Genomic DNA, 16,711 nt, shown 5'->3' on the forward strand with positions numbered 1-16,711 from the left:
TTCCACGGGATCATCCTCGGGAAGCGCGTCCAGCCCCTCGGACGGCTCGATCTACCCATCTGCTTTGGGACACCCTCCAACTTTCGAAGGGAGACCCTCACGTTCGAGGTGGTCGGGTTCCGAGGAACCTACCACGCAGTACTGGGGAGGCCATGCTACGCTAAGTTCATGGTCGTCCCCAACTACACCTACCTCAAGCTCAAGATGCCGAGCCCCCAACGGGGTCATCACCGTCGGCCCCACGTACCGACACGCGTACGAATTCGACGTGGAGTGCGTGAAGTACGCCGAGGCCCTCGCCGAATCCGAGGCCCTCATCGCTGACCTGGAGAGCCTCTCCAAGGAGGTGCCAGGCGTGAAGCGCCACGCCGGCAACTTCGAGCCAGCGGAGACGGTTAAATCCGTCCCCCTCGACCCCAGCAGCGACGCCTCCAAGCAGATCCGGATCGGCTCCGAGCTCGATCCCAAATAGGAAGCAGTGCTCGTCGACTTTCTCCGCGCAAACACCGACGTTTTCGCGTGGAGTCCCTCGGACATGCCCGGCATACCGAGGGATGTCGCCGAGCACTCGCTGGATATCCGAGCTGGAGCCCGACCCGTGAAGCAGCCTCTGCGCCGATTCGACGAAGAAAAGCGCAGAGCCATAGGCGAGGAGATCCACAAGCTAATGGTGGCAGGGTTCATCAAAGGGGTATTCCATCCTGAATGGCTTGCCAACCCTGTGCTTGTGAGAAAGAAAGGAGGGAAATGGCGGATGTGTGTAGACTACACTGGTCTAAACAAAGCATGTCCGAAGGTTCCCTACCCTCTGCCTCACATCGACCAAATCGTGGATTCCACTGCTGGGTGTGAAACCCTGTCTTTCCTCGATGCCTACTCGGGGTATCACCAAATTAGGATGAAAGAGTCCGACCAGCTCGTGACTTCTTTCATCACACCCTTCGGCGTGTACTGCTATGTCACCATGCCGTTTGGTTTGAGGAATACGGGTGCAACGTACCAATGGTGCATGAACCATGTGTTCGGCGATCACATTGGCCGAACGGTCGAGGCCTACGTCGATGACATTGTAGTCAAGACAAGGAAAGCCTCTGACCTCCTTTCCGACCTTGAAGTGACATTCCGATGTCTCAAGGCGAAAGGTGTGAAGCTCAATCCCGAGAAGTGTGTCTTCGGGGTTCCCCGAGGCATGCTCTTGGGGTTCATCGTCTCTGAGCGGGGCATCGAGGCCAACCCGGAGAAGATCACGGCCATCACCAGCATGGGGCCCATCAGGGACTTGAAAGGCGTACAGAGAGTCACGGGATGCCTTGCGGCTCTGAGCCGTTTCATCTCGCGCCTCGGCGAAAGAGGCCTACCTCTGTACCGCCTCTTAAGGAAGGCCGAGTGCTTCACTTGGACCCCTGAGGCCAAGGAAGCCCTCGGGAACCTGAAGGCGCTCCTCACGAACGCGCCCATCTTGGTGCCTCCCGCTACCGGAGAAGCCCTCTTGATCTACGTCGCCGCGACCACTCAGGTGGTCAGCGCCGCGATTGTGGTTGAGAGACGAGAAGAGGGGCATACATTGCCCGTCCAGAGGCCAGTCTACTTCATCAGCGAGGTACTGTCCGAGACCAAGATCCGCTACCCACAAATTGAGAAGCTGCTGTACGCGGTGATCCTGACGCGGCGGAAGTTGCGACACTACTTCGAGTCTCATCCGGTAGCTGTGGTGTCATCCTTCCCCCTGGGGGAGATCATCCAGTGCCGAGAGGCCTCGGGTAGAATTGCAAAGTGGGCGGTGGAAATCATGGGCGAAACGATCTCGTTCGCCCCTCGGAAGGCCATCAAGTCCCAGGTCTTGGCGGACTTCGTGGCTGAATGGGTCGCCACCCAGCTCCCGACAGCTCTGATCCAACCGGAACTCTGGACCATGTTCTTCGACGGGTCGCTGATGAAGACAGGAGCAGGCGCAGGCGTGCTCTTCATCTCACCCCTCGGAAAGCACCTACGCTACGTGCTACGCCTCCATTTCCCGGCGTCCAACAATGTGGCCGAGTACGAGGCTCTGGTCAACGGCTTGCGCATCGCCATCGAGCTAGGGGTCCGACGCCTCGACGCTCGCGGTGACTCGCAGCTCGTCATCGACCAAGTCATGAAGAACTCCCACTGCCGCGACCCGAAGATGGAAGCCTACTGCGATGAGGTTCGGCGCTTGGAAGACAAGTTCTACGGCTCGAGCTCAACCACGTCGCCCGACGCTACAACGAGACTGCGGACAAGCTGGCTAAAATAGCCTCGGGGCGAACAACGGTTCCCCCGGACGTCTTCTCCCGAGACCTGCATCAACCCTCCGTCAAGATCGACGACACGCCCGAGCCCGAGGCACCTTCGGCTCAGTCCGAGGCACCCTCGTCCCAGTCCGAGGTACCCTCGGCCCAGCCCGAGGCACCCTCGGTTCGGCCCGAGGTACCCTCGGCCCCCGAGGGTGAGGCACTGCGCATCGAGGAGGAGCGGAGCGGGGTCATGCCTAATCGAAACTGGCAGACCCCGTACCTGCAATATCTTCACCGAGGAGAGCTACCCCTCGACCGAGCCGAAGCTCGACGGTTGGCGTGGCGCGCCAAGTTGTTTGTCTTGCTGGGAGACGGGAAGGAACTCTACCATCGCATCCCCTCAGGCATCCTTCAGCGATGCAATTCCATCGCCGAAGGCCAGGAGCTCCTACAAGAGATACATTCGGGGGCTTGCGGCCATCACGCAGCACCTCGAGCCCTTGTTGGAAACGCCTTCCGACAAGGTTTCTACTGGCCGACGGCGGTGGCTGACGTCACAAGAATTGTCCGCACCTGCGAAGGGTGTCAGTTCTACGCAAGGCAGACCCACCTGCCCGCTCAGGCCCTGCAGACGATACCCATCACCTGGCCTTTTGCTGTGTGGGGTCTGGACCTCGTCGGCCCCTTGCAGAAGGCACCTAGGGGCTACACGCACCTGTTGGTCGCCATCGACAAATTCTCCAAGTGGATCAAGGTCCGACCCCTAAACAGCATCAGGTCCGAACAGGCGGTGGCGTTCTTCACCAACATCATCCATCGCTTTGGGGTCTTGAACTCCATCATCACCGACAACGGCACCCAGTTCACCGGCAGAAAGTTCCTGGACTTCTGCGAGGATCACCACATCCGGGTGGACTGGGCCGCCGTGGCTCACCCCATGACGAATGGGCAAGTAGAGCGTGCCAACGGTATGATCCTGCAAGGGCTCAAGCCGCGGATCTACAACGACCTCAACAGGTTCGGCAAGCGATGGATGAAGGAACTCCCCTCGGTGGTCTGGAGTCTGAGGGCAACGCCGAGCCGAGCCACGGGCTTCACGCCGTTCTTTCTAGTCTATGGGGCCGAGGCCATCTTGCCCACAGACTTAGAATACGGATCCCAGAGGACGAGGGCCTACACCGACCAAAGCAATCAAGCTAATCGAGAAGACTCACTGGACCAGCTGGAAGAGGCTCGGGACATGGCCTTACTACACTCGGCGCGGTACCAGCAGTCCCTGCGACGCTACCACGCCCGAGGGGTTCGGTCCCGAGACCTCCAGGTGGGCGACCTGGTGCTTCGGCTGCGACAAGACGCCCGAGGGCGGCACAAGCTCACACCTCCCTGGGAAGGGTCGTTCGTCATCGCCAAAGTTCTGATGCCCGGAACGTACAAGCTCGCCAACAGTCAGGGCGAGGTCTACAGCAACGCTTGGAACATCCAACAGCTACGTCGCTTCTACCCTTAAGATGCTTTCAAGTTGTTCGTATACCTCGTTCCCACGCAAAGTTTAGTCATCAAGGAAGGGTCAGCCTTGCCTCGGCAAAGCCCGACCCTCCCTCGGGGGCAAAAAGGGGGGAACCCCCTCTGCGTCAAAATTTTCCTCGAAAAAAGATCTTTTCTGCCAGAATGTCTTTCGTGCTTTCCGACTACTTCGAAAGTGGATCCTGAAAACGACGGAGTACACGTAAGCAGCCAAGGCTGACCGAGCCGAGGGATTCCTACACCTCCGGGATACGGATACCTCACTCATCACCTTCTGCGATAAGTAACTCGCGCTCGGATAGGTGATTCTGCGGACCGAACAAGTCTTCACGCTCGAAAGCTCCTCTGCCGAAACGATTCTTCGGGCCTTCTCGACTGCGTCGGTGATAGAACCCTATGGACGAGTAAGAGTGCGCGTAAGCGGCAAGGCTGACCGAGCCGAGGGATTCCTACGCCTCCGGGATACAGATACCTCACTCATCACCTTCCGTGAAAAGTAACTCTCGCTCGCACAAACAATTCTGTTACCGACAAATAAGTCCAGATACTCGAAACAAGGGGAAAAGAAACGCAGCTTTACAACACGACGATGGTGTGTTTGGGCCTCGGCGGCCGTAGAAAACACACACTACAAGATAATCCGATCCTGCAGGCTCGGATCTTGACAATTGAAGGGAGCAGCAGCACCCTCGGCGTCAACTACACCTTCGGCGAGGTCCGACCTAGCCTCGGACGGCGACGCGGTCGGAGGATCTCCACCTCGAAGGACGACATCAGCACCACGCCCGGGCCATCGCCGCCAGGGTCTTCTCCAGGAATCCGGCTCGAGCAGACGGCTCGGCCGGTCACCTCAAAGCCTCAGCCAGCTGTCCCCCGAGGACATCAGCTCGGTTTGTGGCCTCGGCAATTCAACTCCGGCGTCGATCCCGCCAGTGGACGACCCGGCCAGGCTCTGGCCGACCAAGTCTTCTTTTCGAGCCAACTCAGCCTCTGTCCGTGCTCACACCGCTACCTTCGGCTTTGGCTCATCGAAGAGCAGCCGAGGGTTCCTTTAACTAAGCAAGAGAAGCCTCGGGCAGCGAGGCCGACCGAGCTGAGGGACTCCTACGCCTCCCGGATACGGATACCTCACTCGTCACCTTTGCACGAGGCAACTCACGCTTGGTGAAGTGGTTCAGATAGCTGACAGGCGAGTCTTAGTGCTCGAAATGAGGAAAAAACACGGCTCTGCGCCAAAAATACATACATGTTCAGGCCCCGACAGTCGCAATGAACAAAAAAGACCGGCATTCAAGGTGCCATTACAAACGGAACTCCGGTTCCGTCCCCGTGGGTATGCACAACCTCCACACCGGGGAGCCTGCGGGGCGGCAAGTTCCGAGCGACTCGCCAGCGACCTCTGCAGCAGCAGCAGCTATGGTCCCAGGACGGACGCGGTCACCGGAAGGCTCTCGTTCGCGTCCCCGCTCAAGGGACGTGAACCAGACATCAAAGCCAAAGAGCCGAAGGCCGGCCCGTAGGTGGCGCTGACGGCCTCGACGGTGGGGAAGCTTCCCCCGGCTGCCACCGCGTCAGCACCGATGGCGGCGTCCGCCTCTCCACCAACGCCGCACCGGCGAACGCGGGCCGCTCCAAAGCGCACCGGCAGGTCCTCGCTCCCGTCCTCGCCACGAAAGCGAGGAAGAGGATAGAATGTTGCATCCTAGCTGGGCAGCAACAGTTCACCTTCCCCGGCATGGCTGGAGGACGCCTCCTCCACAGAGCTGGAGGATGGTTTCCACCACCAGAAGGTGGAAGAGGAGGCGGCCAGCCGACCCGTGCGGGAGGTAGAGCCCCGGCTCGCCTCGCCCTCCGCCCCAGCAAGGATGATAAACATCCTTGAGGCTGAGGGAGGGGCGGGGGCCGCGGCCCAGCTTGCTCCTCCCCATCCAGGGGCTGGTGGTCACCGTCTTGGGTGACCACTGGCGAGGGGATGCGGCCGAGCCGCGTGATGAAAATCCTTGAAGCCGAACGATGGCAGAAAGGTACCAACTTCCACGAAGTTGCGTTCCTCCAATGACAAGGCGGAAGGATTGCGGGTGTTCCCCATCCCGGGGCTCAGAAGGTGGAAAAGCACGATGCATAAGGGAGCGCGAAGACATGGTCGCCTTTCAAGGGGGTCACCCTCCTTTTAAAGGCAACTCTCCCTACTTGCGTCCTCAGCCGTCGCGGGCTGAGTCTTCTCCAACACACTCCAAGGTCCTCCCCATACGGCGCGGGGGCTGGGTCCCACGCGTCATGCAGGCTGGCCCAGAGCAGAAGAAGTCAAACCGCCGCGCGCGGTGCATGCAACTGCCCAGCGGTTACGAGCGTTCCTCCACTTTCGCCCAGACCGGCGGGTGAAAGGGCGGACAGCCATGCAGTCGGCATGCAACCGCGCCAAGTGGGCGCACCCCTTCGACTCCAACGCGCCCAGCATGGAGGCCCAGGCCCACACGTCATGCAACCGGTGCGCCGGTTGCTACGTGCGAGCAGCCGCGCCGCCCCTTGCGCCACTATCGCACCTCCTCGACTGCGGAACCAGTACCGCGACTCGAGGCGATCCTGTGTATGACCCAATAGTGCCAGCCAGGCGCATCGGTCACGGGCCAGTCAGCCGCGGGAGAAGGCGCGACGGTCGATGCGGCCAAAAATGGGCCGGCAGTAATGACGGTGGCAGGCGGGCAGAAGCAGCGGTCACGTCATCAGCCAAGCTCACGTCACCTCGTAGGACAGCGAGAGAACCCTCTCTCACAGCGTGAAGACGACGCGCCCGTGCTCCGTTCCTCGAACGACCCGCGCACGCACAACGGCTGCCCCGCGAACCACTCGCCACGTCGCATTAACTCCGCGGCGGGGCAGGCGGCGCCTCTGGCAGGAGAAGTGAGCGACGCTTCGCCATAATGACCGCGTCAAAAAAGGTACGCCACGTCATTCGATTTCATATCCTTTTCCTTTTCCTCTTTCTCTCTCTTACAACAGGGACCGGGAAAGGGGGATACCCCGAAAAGGATCCTTCTCCGTGAAGGAAACAGGCCCCGAGCCTACCTACTGATCAGAGGTTCAAAGGCTGGCCCCTCGGAGGGGTTTAACAGCCGCCTCAGAGCGCTTGGGCTCCGCACCCACTACTGGTTAGAGGTTCGAAGGCCGGCCCCTCGGAAGGGTTCAACGGCCGCCTCAGGCCACTCAGGCTCCGCGCCCACTACTGATCAGGGGTTCGTAGGCTGGCCCTCGAAGGGTTCACAGCCGCCTCAGACACAGAGCGAGGGATGACCCTGGGTACGTTCGATACATAACCAAGGCTCGGGCTACGCTCCCGAGGTACCCTAGGACATTTCCGAGACCAGCGAGAACGATCTTGTAACGGAATCCCATCAGAGGGAGGCATCGAGCCCTCGGACCCCGTCGAAAGGGGACCGGGTCCGGCAGATCACCCGCAGGTACTTTTGGAGCGCGCCTCCGGGCCTCTAGCCGACCCCTAACAAATGGGGCACGGGCGTCCACTCTGATTACCCGTCAGCAGCTCACTGGAGACACCATGTTCGGCGCCCTCCAAGGGCAACATGGCACTTTTCCCCCCTCCTCCTTGCGGAAAGGCGACGCAGGGGCGTATGTAAAAAGTCGAGTCTGTCCTTGACCGTCCTCTCGCCCTGTGCAGAGGCTCGGGGGCTGCTCTCGCAAACCCGGCTCCGGCCAAACCGTTGACAGCGTCAACATACCAGCCCGAGAACTTGGGACCCGACCGTGCACCCGGGCTACGGCCAACTCGCATGAGGGAACAACCAGACCAGCCGAAGCATTACGCGAGGCATTAAGACCTCGAAGGAGTCAAACCACTCCTCCGAGGCCTCGGGGGCTACACCCGGCGGGTGCGCTCGCGCGCACCCACCGTAACAAAACGCAACCGAGAAAGGCTGGTCCCCTTGCAAAAAAGTGCGACAAAAGCCTCCAAGCGAGTATTAACACTCCCTTCGAGGCTCGGGGGCTACTGTCGGGGACCATAATTAGGGGTACCCTCAAGGCTCCTAAATCTCAGCTGGTAACCCCCATCAGCACAAAGCTGCAAAGGTCTGATGGGTGCGATTAAGTCAAGGATTGGTCCATTCGAGGGACGCGATCACGCCTCGCCCGAGCCCAGCCTCGGGCAAGGGCAGCCGACCCTGGAGGATCTACGTCTCGCCCGAGGACCCCCGCCAACAACGGACACACCTTCGGCTCGCCCGAGGCCCAGTCTTCACCAAGAAGCAACCTTGGCCAAATCGCCACGCCAACCGACCAAATCATAGGGGCATTTAATGCAAAGGTGGCCTGACACCTTTATCCTGACGCGCGCCCTCCAGTTGACAGAGCCGAAGTGACCGTAGTCACTTCGCCGCTCCACTGACCGGCCTGACAAGAGGACAGCGTCGCCTGCGCCGCTCTGACTGCTGTGCCACTCGATAGAGTGAGGCTGACAGCAGCCAAGTCCGGCCCTAGGCGCCATGGGAAACTCCGCTTCGCTCGACCCCAGGGCTCGGACTCGGGCTCAACCCCGGAAGACGACGAACTCCGCTTCGCCCGACCCCAGGGCTCGGACTCGGGCTCAGCCTCGGAAGACGACGAACTCCGATTCGTCCGACCCCAGGGCTCGGACTCGGGCTCAGCCCTGGAAGACGACGAACTCCGCTTCGCCCGACCCCAGGGCTCGGACTCGGGCTCAGCCCCGGAAGACGACGAACTCCGCTTCGCCCGACCCCAGGGCTCGGACTCGGGCTCAGCCCCGAAGGACGACGAACTCTGCTTCGCCCGACCCCAGGGCTCGGACTCAGCCCTGGCATCAGCCGACGGTCTCCGCCTCGCCCGACCCAGGGGCTTGGACTCGACCTCGGCCTTGGAAGACAGACTCGACCTCGACCTCGGAGGAGCCTCCACCTCGCCCAACCCAGGGCACGGACCGACCATGTCGACAGGAGGTGCCATCATTACCCTGCCCCAAGCTGACTCAGGCTACGGGGAACAAGACTGGCGTCCCATCTGGCTCGCTCCACCATACGAGTAATGATGGCGCCATGCACGCTCTATGACGACGGCGGCTCTCAGCCCCCTTACGGAAGCAAGAGGACGTCAGCAAGGACTTGACAGCCCCGACAGTTGTCCTTCCGCCAGGCTCCGGCGCTCCTCCGACGGCCACGACATCACACGAACCGGGTGCCAAAACCCCTCCGGCTGCCATGATGGCATGTACTTAGGGCGCTAGCTCTCCTCCGCTAGACACGTTAGCGCACTGCTACACCCCCGTTGTACACCTGGATCCTTTCCTTACGCTTATAAACGGAAGATCCAGGGCCCTCTTACGAGGGTTGGCCGCGCAGGGAAGGACGGGACGACGCTCGCGTGAGGCCGCTCGCTCCCTCCCGCGTGGACGCTTGTAACCCCCTACTGCAAGCGCACCCGACCTGGGCGCGGGACAAACACGAAGGCCGCGGGATTTCACCTCTCACGCCCGTCTCCCTCTGGCTCCTTCCCCCCTTCGCGCTCCGTCTCGCGCCGACCCATCTGGGCTGGGGCACGCGGCGATAATTTACTCGTCGGTCCAGAGACCCCCTGGGTTTGAAACGCCGACAGTTTTGTTATATATGTTAAGATCCTAGTCTCATATGGGCCACTACATCCAACTTTATTGAGAAGGGAATTCATCATGCAATATTTTTTTCAAAGAGTAATCCAAAGGTCTGTGAGTGGAAAACAAAGAAAACCAATAGCATGAGAAGTTGTATGAAATGATCATGCTTAAACTAACATGTGTCATTGTCTTGCATGTTACTAGAGAAGCCTTCACTCAGACATAAATATGAAGTATCAAGCTGCCATAGGCCATCCACTTTCTGCTGATATTTGGAGATTAAATTAAAATATCATGATTATTTGTCAAATAAGTAAATTTAGACCATGCAGCGATGCTCATATAACAAGTCAACAAAATAATGGCTGAGTTACCTTATATATAGCAACACTACAAGGACTTTGAATATACCCTGCATGTGAGAACTCCGCAAAAGTTTTCCATGCCAGGTGATTCAAAGTCCGCATAACTTGACCAATGACCATAGCTGCCCACTGCTAAAAATTGTCCACATTGTGACCAAGCAACTATTTTCACACCTAACCTACTTTCATAAGCAAGATACTTGAATAGACACCTTCTGACTGTCCAATATACCAAAACATGTACATAACAAAAAAATGATTGTGTTAGATGTATATAGATGGTCTTTATAGTTTCTGTATTTTTCCACTCTATAAGGGGCTTAGTGCATATTTACCTTCTCGTAGGTGTGTATATAAACTAGTTTTATGGCCTCATACTAAAAGCAAGTCCTATTCACAACAGACCAAATATGTAATATGTTTTATCGTTGAAGGATCATTGTAGTTAACATCTCTACATAGTTGTATTATATTTAGTTTAAAGTAGAAAAAATCACGATTTTTTCACAACCAACGGTGATAAACTATTTATAGTTGATTGCTAGTGTCCTATGAAGCATAACTGAAAGATTCAATTATTAAAACAAATATAATACAATAATAATTAAGGCACAAGGTTGATAACTTTAAAGAAAAATATATGCTTCTTGTAGGAAAAATAAAGATTGTGGTATAAGCTAAACAAACTGAGTAACATAAACTTAAATTAAGATTAAAATTGAAATACTAGATTTTTCCATCTATAGAATTGTTATGTAATATGACGAGATATTGAAATTAAAGATACTTTTATTTGTACATAAAAAATATGATAAGTAAAAACAGAAGTTGATTATATAAATATAAGCAAATAAGGAGTCGAATGCCAAATCACATAAAAATGTCATAGACTTGTGAGAAGAAAAAAATATATGTAATATATCCAATCTCATGACCATTCAACAACACCTAAAATTAATATAATATTAAATATATGTAATTTTTACAATTATGTATAGTACAGATCTGTGATATCCAATATTATTAAAAGGAAAGTTAAAATTTTCTTTCTTTGCTCTGTGTCGTTGGGAGATCAGAATCCGTCAATGTGAAGCTCTTTTTTAAACGATATCATTTGGTTATTCGTTTACTTGAATGGGGACGCAGATGAGGGATTTGATTGTGTGTCGTCGGTTTTGCATCAAGGATATGTGAGTTTTTTTTTCTTTTTTCCCCTAACCTAGCAGTCGCTCTCCCTCTCTTCTACCCATTGCAGCCGCCCCAAACCCTAGCCACTCTCTTCTTCCAAGAAACCCTAGTCACCCACAACCTTAGCAGCCGCCTCCCCCTTTGGTTCCTCCTCTTGGCGGTGCGATTCTCCATTGGTGGATTGGTGGGAGGAAGAAGGAAGAGAGAAGGAGTTCAAGGTGATCTTGTTTTTCTTTTGGTATTTGTGACACAATTTCGTTAGATTAGATATGGGGTTTAGATTTTGATCTCGGAATTAGTCTCTCTAGAGTGGCAGATTCGACAGTTTCTGTTCATGCCAGTTTTCTGTGGTCTTAGTGGCCTCAAAAAAAATAAAAAGTCTATCTATGAGTTGTAGATAATTTGTAGATATTTCCATGGCCACAAAGAACACCTCAATCGGACATCAGATCAGAGAGTAATTGAAGTTTGATTATAACAGTTTTTCAGTCTCATAATTCTGTGCATAATCTTTTCTCCTAATATTTAGGCAATTCTATCAACAGAATTGAACTTTGAGTTAGTGATAGAAGTTGTAGATAATTTCATAACTTTGACTCTGTAAAGTTCAGTGGAACAGAGAAGGAGAAGAGGAAGCTACCTGGGAAAGTGAGGACTCTCTAAGGAGGGAATACCCTTACCTTTTCTTGAGCCCCGTCTGAATCTTGAGGGCGAGATTACTTTAAGTGGGGTAGGTTTGTAACATTCCAGATTTTCAACCCGATGTTTGGAACCCTAATCTAACCCCCTATTTATTTCTCCCTAATCTCCTCCATGGGTCTTCTCATCATATGCATACACTTTGTTTGATTAGAAGCACCTCACTTAGATTATATTTTTTAGCACCTAAGATTATCTAGTTAATTAATTGTTCAAAAGGAAAGGAGATAAAAATAGAAATAGAAAATAGAAATTTGAAATAAAAAAGGAGAAACCTTCCCCCTCGCTGGGCCGATTCCTGGCCCACACCCGCGGCCTCTCTCTCCCCGCGCTCGCGACCTTCCCCCCCCCCCCTCTCGGCCCACCTCCGGCCTGCTCCCTCGCGCGCGCCAGCCCGCTCCGCGTGCGCGCTCACTCTCGCTGACAAGCCGACCCCACCCGCCAGCCGCACTCACCCTCGCTCTCTCGCGCCCGCGCACCGCTGACAAGCTGACCCCGCCAGTCAGCCACTCCATCTCCCTCGCCGCGTACGGCTTCACCGCGGTCACCTCCGACCATCGTCCTCTCCTCCTCCTCGCCTGCACTCGCCACACAGGGAAGTTCGGCACCGCCTCGTCCTCGCTGCTGTGGTCGCGTCCTTGCACGGCACCGCCCCGTCGAGCGGTCTCGTCGCCGCCGCTGTACACCATTAACTCCATCGCTGTGCACCTCACCGGCGTACACCTAGCACCGTTGCTCCCCTCCCCTCGGGCGCCTATAAAAGGGCCGTCCCGAGCTCCTCCTTGCCCCGCACCGGCCTCGACCACTCTTCTCCCCCTCGCCCAAGCTCAATCGCGCCAGCTCCGCCGCCCTTCCTCCGCTCCGGTAAGCTCCTCCTCCACCCCCCTCTCTGGTTGTTCAGCGAACAATTCGCTAGGCTCAACATCTTCGCCACACCACCACGGGCTCGGAACACCACTCCCCTGCCCCCGATCACCACCCAAACCTCACCGGCGAGACTCCCGTCGTGGAGCTCCGCCACCTCACCACGGCCCAGCATGACTCCTCTGGCAAAATTGGACCCACCCTTAAGCTTGCCAGCCCCTCCTCGTGCTACGGCGCCTGCCTGATGCCCAGGAACCGGGTCACCGGCGGCGAATCGCTGTTGAACCCGCCGGCGGCTGGGTTTTCCCCGCGGGTCGGACGGTTCACCCCTGCCCCGTCAGTCGCTGACGTCGTCTCCCCTCCTGCTCTCCCTGGCGCGTGGGCCCGTGACCACGACGTCGTTTCCTCGCGCGCCCGCGCCGTTTCTCACCCGTGGGCCGTGCTGGGCCGGCGCGCTCGCGCCCGCTCACGCCCGTGCATCCGACTGGGCCGAAATTCGACCCCCCGGGCCCACCAGAGCCGAAAATCCTTTTTCTTTTTCTTTTCCATCTTTTCCCCCTTTAGTTATTTATATCTTGATATTTTATGTACCAAAAATTATCCAAACACATTCTAAGTCACATAAAATGATAATGTTAGGAATTTGACACACTCCACTCAGTAAACCACTGTTTGATGTATTGTTTATTGCCTGTTTTACTAGAAGAAGCAGGGACCGTCGATCTGGAACCCGTAGCCCCGGAAGAAGGGCAGGAGCCCGACCTCCCAGAGATAAATCTTTTGTGCCAGGAAAGCTTCGACGAAGGCAAGTCCATCCTTCCCTTGATGCATAATTTACCTATTCTTTCTACCACTACCTAGGCCGGGATTACATGATGGAATATTTGCATTGTGAGCAGAGAGATAGCCCGCATTAACATACATCTTTTGAATACAAAATGTGGGATGGGAAAAGGGCAGTGTGTTTCTCTAAGCGAGGTTTTCAAAAAAATGTGCGATGAAGGGTATTCACCCTCATCACCTTGTGAGTGGGATGATCAGGGACTCCCTAGTTTAGGGGAGGGCCTAAGGTGATGGCTCAGCTGGTTTAGGCATGAGCAGAAGGATTGTCCCCTCATATAAGGACCGATTTGTCATCCTTCACTACCTGTACTCATGAATAGTACAACCACTAGAGACTGTGTGGGCAGTCACTCAATCTGAACTCGTACGGTCCAACCCCATGGTTATGAAGGCTGGGGAGCACCGGGAGGATAAAGAGGGGGAATGTTTTGTCCGGTTTGGACATGACGGTGGCTTGACTCCTTCCGGTATAATCATTAAGGTTAGGACGTGCGAGGAAAGAAAGAGATTCGGATTCGGATCTCATTGGCCATGAGATCACAGAGCCGGACAAGTGGGTAAAGTGTACCCCTCTGCGCAGAGTTGAAAACCTATTCGAATAGTCCGTGTCCACTAGTATGGACGAGTCTGGTAGGGTATGCCAATTAGTGTTTTTACAACCTCCGGGAAGAAGGGAATGTGTGTGTGTGAATGCGTTCTTGGAAAATAAAACGATGCCACGGGAGCGGGAAGCTCAGTGGTGGTTGAGTATTGTGTTATTTCTATTTCCTTGGGGAAAACCCTAAAAGTACTGCCTTTCTCTGAGAAAAAGAAGAGTGACTTCAGCTCCACCATATAAAGCATGTATGATATAGGTCCCTTTCTCTTTACGGGAGCAGGATGGACTTGCAGAATACCTAGTGTATTCACCCAGATTTATTTATGTTTTTCAGCAGCCGAAGACTTTTTTTCTCCTATGCTTGATTGAGAGGGCTGTGTCTGCACCCAGTTCTGTCTGTGGCTTGGGCTAGTGTATCTTCTACTGCGTTTTGTATTCTGGCTCTCTCGAGCTTGTACCCCGGTATTGTAATAACATTTATTCGAACTCTGTACTATTTGAAGTAAGGAATGTGGTTACTAGCCTTCTCGGACTAGTAATTGTATCACATTTGAGTCCTAAAGGATCGGGACGCTTCAAAGCATATGCATCAAACAAGAGTAAGATATGAGGGTCAGCATGATGCAACACTTCATTATTCTTTTGAGGTTTTACTCACAAGGAATATAATTACATTTCCAAAATAATAAACCCTTCCAAATGAGAGAAAGGAAAAGAAAAGGTAAACAAGGAAGAAGAGGAAAGAGTAGTAACATCTAAATTGGTGAGTAGTAGCAAATAAATTTTATACCCCAAATTCAGTTTGTTACAAACCTACCCCCTTAAAAGAATCTCGCCCACAAGATTCAAGGTTGGCCAGCAAATAGTTTAGGGTACTTGGCTTTCAGACCATCCTCTCGCTCCCATGTTGCTTCTTCCTGAGAATGATGGCCCCATCTGACTTTGCACATTCTGATGGTGTTCCTTCGAGTGACTCTGTCTACTGTCTCCAGAATCTGAGTAGGCTTCTCTATGTATGTCAAGCCCTCCTGGATTTCGAGGTCCTCTGTTGGTAATTGCTCCTTCGGCACTCGTAGACATTTCTTCAACCGAGATACATGGAACACATCATGCACAACTGACAGACTTTCTGGTAGGCTGAGCTAGTAAGCCACTTCTCCACGTCTTGCCTGAATATGGTACGGTCCGATATATCGAGGTGCTAACTTTCCCTTGACTCTGAACTTTCTGAATCACCTGGTCGGTGACACCTTCAGGTAAACATAATCTCCCACTTCAAAACTTAGCTTTCTTCTTCTAGTGTCGGCATAGCTTCACTGCCTTGACTATGCTATCCTCAGATTCTCCCGGACCATTCTGATATTCTCCTCGGTTCGAACAAAATGTTTGCACCGAACACCTACCTCTCTCCTGGTTGGTCCCAATGCAACAGAGTTTGACAATTCCTCCCATAGAGTGCCTGGAACAGGGACATCTTTAAACTTGCCCGATGACTGTTGTTGTAGGATAACTCTGCATGAGGTAATCTCTTATCCCAATCTGACTTGTCCTGTAACGCATAGGCCCTCAACATATCTTATAGGATCTGATTAGTTCTTTCAGTCTGACCGTCTGTCTACGGATGATAAGCTGAACTGAAATTCAAATGTGTGCCCAAAGCTTCATATAGCTGCTACCAAAAGTGAGAGCTGAATTGCATTCCTCAATCCGATACTATCTTCTTCGGTACTCCATGTAAACAGACAATTCTAGACATGCATAACTCTGCCAACGCTGCACTGCTGTAGTTGGTCTTGACTGGTATGAAATGGGCCGCCTTTGTTAAGCGGTCCACCACTACCTAGATGGAGACATAGTCGGCTCGAGTGTGAGGCAAGCCAACTATAAAGTCCATCTCGATCTCATCCCACTTCCATTGAGGAATTTGTAGTGGTTGCAACAAACCGGCTGATTTTTTATGTTCCGCCTTAATTCTCTAACAATTGTCACATATGGCGACATACTCTGCGATCTCCCTTTTCATACCGTACCACCAGAATCTCTTCTTTAAGTCTTGGTACATCTTCTCACTTTCAGGGTGTATAGAATAAGCTGTTTCATGGGCTTCCTTGAGGATTAGCTCCCGAATCGACTTGATATCGGGAACACATAACCGATCTTTAAACCATACCACGCCTTCTGCATCCTCTCGAAAGTCTTTGCCTCTCCCTTCTGAGATTAGCTGTCGGATCTTATTGATCTTCTCGTCATCTTTCTGCCATTCTTTGATGTCCCTCTCTAGGGTGGGTTCCAGTTCAACTGTCACTCCCTGCGTGCTATTCAGAAACCCGAGATTCAGCTTGTCGAATCACTTGGCCAACTCATATGACATTAGCTATGCAACCATCATGTTGACTTGACTCTGTCTGCTCAGAGCATCTACAAACACATTTGTTTTGTCCGAATGATAATGTATCTCTAGTTCATAATCTTTAATCAACTCCAGCCGTCCACCAAATAGTAGAAAGACTAGTATTGTTTGTTAAAATATATACAATTAATAGTTAATTGGAAGTCTATTATTACAACAAGTGACTAAAAAATAGCATACTGATTATATATATACATTATCGCTAAGGCGATATCATAATTTTGAGCTAATAAGTTCATAAATCATATTATAATAATATCATCACATATTAAAAGTTTTTTATATATCAGATTATTTGGTCCATTCGGGTTTTAAAGGATAGAAACCGAACTCAAACCCATATCC

General features: G+C 53.4%; 1 pseudogene; it reads right to left on the reverse strand.

The window, feature by feature from the left end:
• The window catches only part of LOC103649269 (DNA repair protein RAD51 homolog A-like), an 89,045-nt pseudogene extending 76,696 nt beyond the window's left edge, over window positions 1–12,349 (reverse strand).
• Between the last annotated feature and the right edge of the window lie 4,362 nt (window positions 12,350–16,711).

The sequence above is a fragment of the Zea mays genome, chromosome 2 (genome assembly GCF_902167145.1).
Source record: "Zea mays cultivar B73 chromosome 2, Zm-B73-REFERENCE-NAM-5.0, whole genome shotgun sequence".
In the NCBI taxonomy this organism is placed as follows: domain Eukaryota; kingdom Viridiplantae; phylum Streptophyta; class Magnoliopsida; order Poales; family Poaceae; genus Zea; species Zea mays.